Below are 4,270 nucleotides of genomic sequence, written 5' to 3' on the forward strand. Positions count from 1 at the left end.
TCAGATGGTGCAGAATTCTGTTTCTTTTGGAGGAGCGGCAACTGAAGACCCCAACATGCACATAAGGAATTTTGTCGAGATCTGCAGCACTTTTAAGTATAATGGCGTGACTGATGAGGCTATCAAGTTGAGGCTTTTCCCATTCTCACTGAGGGACAAGGCTAAAGACTGGTTACATTCTGAACCAGCTGGGTCCATCACTATGTGGCAAGATCTTGCGCAAAAGTTTCTGGTGAAGTTTTATCCGATGGCAAAGACTGCTGCTATGAGGAGTGCTCTTACTCAGTTTGCGCAGCAACCTACAGAATCTATGTGCGAAGCTTGGGAACGCTACAAGGAAATGTTGAGAAAATGTCCACATCATGGAATGCCGGATTGGATGGTGATCACTGGTTTCTATAATGGTTTGGGGGCCCAATCTCGGCCCATGCTCGATGCAGCAGCTGGAGGCGCCTTATGGGCTAAAAGCTATACTGAGGCGTATAATCTTATAGAGACGATGACTGCAAATGAGCATCAAAACCCAACTCAGAGGTTGATGTCAGGCAAGGTAGCAGGTATTCTGGAAGTTAATGCAGTCACCGCTATTGCAGCCCAGCTCCAAGCGCTATCAATGAAGGTTGATTTTCTGGCTACGTATGGAGTTAATCAAATAGCTATGGTTTGTGAGCTTTGTGCAGGTTCTCATGCTACGGATCAGTGTTCTCTTGTCAACGAATCTGTTCAGTATGTGAATAATTATCAGCGACAACAGCAGCCTGTGCCAGCGACCTATCATCCTAACAACAGAAATCATCCAAATTTCAGCTGGGGGAATAATCAGAATACTATTCAGCCACCATATCAGCAAGGAGTGAGTAAACAGTTTAACCCACCTGGATTCCAGAAACCGCAGCAGTATGCTACAAGGCAATCATATCCTCAACAGGGAAGTGCAGCTGCACCTACTAGTGCTGATTTTGAGGAACTTAAGCTGTTGTGCAAGAGTCAGGCGGTTTCTATCAAGACCTTGGAAAATCAAATCGGTCAATTAGCCAATGCAGTGCTCAATCGTCAACCTGGAACTCTTCCCAGTGACACGGAAGTACCAGGCAGGAAGGAAGCTAAAGAGCAAGTCAAGGCTATTACCTTAAGGTCTGGAAAGGTAGCTGATGCTGAAAAGGCAAAAGAAGTAGAAGCTGAAATTAGAGGTGAAGAATCTAAGCAAAAGGAGAAAGCGGCGGAACCAAGGAAGACTACTGTTGAACATACTCTGCCTGAGGCTAATACAGGGGAGAAACAGCTCTATCCTCCACCACCTTTTCCTAAGAGAGTGCAGCAATAAAAGCTGGATAGACAGTTCGGGAAGTTTCTGGAGGTGTTCAAGAAACTTCACATCAATATACCTTTCGCTGAGGCTCTGGAACATATGCCCAGTTATGCGAAGTTTATGAAGACTATTCTTTCAAGGAAGGTGAAACTGGATGACCTTGAAACCGTTGCTCTCACGGAAGAATGCAGCACTGTTCTGCAGCAAAAGTTACCACCAAAACTGAAAGATCCAGGAAGCTTCACCATTCCTTGCACCATTGGCAATTTGACTTTTGACACGTGCCTTTGTGATTTGGGAGCAAGCATTAATCTGATGCCGTTGTCGATCTTTAAAAAGCTAGATCTGCCTGATCCAAAACCCACATACATGTCGCTACAATTGGCTGACCGTTCCATTACTTACCCAAGGGGCATAGTTGAGGATGTGCTCGTCAAGGTGGATAAGCTCTTCTTTCCAGCAGATTTTGTTATTCTGAATTTTGAGGAAGATAAGAAGATTCCCATAATCTTGGGAAGACCTTTCTTGGCTACTGGCCGTACCTTGATAGATGTGCAAAAAGGGGAACTTACTATGCGGGTCCAAGATCAGGATGTGACCTTCAACGTATTCAAGATAATGAAATTCCCTACAGAAGATGAGGAGTGCTTAAAATTGGATGTGATTGATTCTGCTGTTAATTCGGAACTCGATCACATGCTAATGTCTGATGCATTGGAAAAGGCCTTAGTGGGGGATTTTGACAGCGATGATGAAGATAGCAATGAGCAATTACAATATCTGAACGCTTCTCCCTGGAAGCGAAAGCTGGACATACCATTTGAATCTCTTGGTACTTCTGACCTTAAGAACGCTGAAGGGAAGCTCAAACCATCAATAAAGGAAGCACCTACCTTGGAGCTCAAGCCATTACCTGAGCACTTGAGGTATGCTTTTTTAGGTGATTCATCTACGTTACCTGTTATTATTTCATCTGACCTTTCAGGTAGTGAGGAAGACAAGCTCTTAAGGATTTTGAGAGAATTCAAATCGGCTATAGGATGGACCATAGCAGACATCAAGGGGATAAGTCCTTCATATTGTATGCATAAAATTCTGCTAGAGGAAGGTAGTAAGCCAACTGTGGAACAACAGCGAAGACTGAATCCCATCATGAAGGAGGTGGTGAAGAAAGAAATTCTGAAATGGCTAGATGCAGGCATCATTTATCCTATTTCTGACAGCTCGTGGGTGAGCCCCGTACAATGTGTACCTAAGAAGGGAGGTATCACTGTGGTCGCAAATGAAAAGAATGAGCTCATCCCTACTCGAACAGTTACAGGATGGAGAGTATGCATGGATTATAGAAAATTGAACAAAGCTACAAGGAAGTATCACTTCCCTCTTCCATTTATTGATCAGATGCTTGACAGATTGGCGGGTCATGAGTATTTTTGTCTTCTGGATGGTTATTCCGGGTATAATCAGATTTGTATTGCACCAGAGGATCAGGAAAAGACTACCTTCACTTGTCCATTTGGCACGTTTGCTTTTCGCAGAGTTTCGTTTGGGTTATGTGGCGCCCCGGCCACCTTTCAGAGATGTATGATGGCTATATTCTCTGACATGATTGGAAATAACATCGAAGTGTTCATGGATGACTTCTCCGTCTTTGGACACTCATATGATGAATGTTTGAATAATCTGCGCGCCGTACTCAAAAGATGCGTGGAAACTAATTTGGTGCTCAATTAGGAGAAATGTCATTTTATGGTGCGTGAAGGCATTACCCTTGGACATAAGGTCTCTAGCAAGGGTCTGGAGGTGGACAAGGCCAAGGTGGGAGTCATTGAAAATCTTCCCCCACCTAATTCTGTGAAAGGAATCCGTAGTTTTCTTGGTCATGCGGGTTTTTATCGGCGATTCATCAAGGACTTTTCAAAGATATCTAAGCCGTTGTGCAATTTGCTTGAGAAAGATGTGCCTTTCAAATTTGATGATTAATGTTTGGCAGCATTCGAGACTCTCAAGAAGAGTTTGATCACTGCACCTGTTATTACAGCACCAGATTGGACAGAACCGTTTGAGATGATGTGTGATGCAAGTAATTATGCGGTAGGTGCAGTTCTGGGACAGCGCAAGAAAAATCTCTTCCATGTGGTCTACTATGCGAGTAAGACTTTAAATGGTGCCCAATTAAACTACACCACTACTGAGAAGGAGCTTTTGGCTATAGTCTTTGGTTTTGAGAAATTTCAATCTTATCTGCTTGGTACGAAAGTAACAGTATTCACTGATCATGCAGCTATTCGCTATCTGGTTTCCAAGAAGGATTCGAAGCCGAGACTCATTCGTTGGGTGCTTTTACTTCAGGAATTTGAGTTAGAGATCAAAGATAGAAAAGGTACTGAGAATCAAGTAGCTGACCATCTCTCTAGGTTGGAGAATCCCAATTCTACTTCACAAGATAGGATGTTAATCAATGAATCTTTTCCGGATGAGCAGTTGTTTGTAATTCAGGAGGAAGAACCATGGTTTGCAGATATTGTAAACTATCTCGTCAGCAATATAATGCCTCCTAATTTGACATCCGCTCAAAAGAAGAAGTTTCTGCATGAGGTGAAGTGGTATATGTGGGATAAACCATATTTGTTTAGACAGGGAGCTGACCAGATCATCAGGAGATGTATCCCGTTCTGTGAGACGGAGGGGATATTATGAGACTGCCATTCCACGGTTTATGGTGGACACTATGGCGGTGAGAAGACGGCAGCTCGTATTCTGCAAGCAGGTTTTTTCTGGCCTACTTTGTTCAAGGATGCTCATCAGTTTGTTTTAAGGTGTGATCGTTGCCAAAGAGTGGGAAATTTGTCAAGGAAGGATGAGATGCCATTAAATGTGATGCTTGAAGTCGAGGTCTTTGATATGTGGGGAATCAATTTCATGGGGCCTTTTATCTCGTCTTGCAATAATCAATACATC

General features: G+C 43.3%; 1 non-coding gene across 1 annotated transcript; it reads right to left on the reverse strand.

Annotated features, from left to right (window-relative positions):
- Positions 1-262: 262 nt before the first annotated feature.
- On the reverse strand, positions 263-369 carry LOC141687651 (small nucleolar RNA R71). Its single transcript, XR_012561140.1, has one exon. It is a non-coding gene; the product is annotated as a small nucleolar RNA R71 (small nucleolar RNA).
- Between the last annotated feature and the right edge of the window lie 3,901 nt (positions 370-4,270).

This window comes from Apium graveolens, chromosome 9, assembly GCF_009905375.1.
Source record: "Apium graveolens cultivar Ventura chromosome 9, ASM990537v1, whole genome shotgun sequence".
Lineage (NCBI taxonomy): Eukaryota > Viridiplantae > Streptophyta > Magnoliopsida > Apiales > Apiaceae > Apium > Apium graveolens.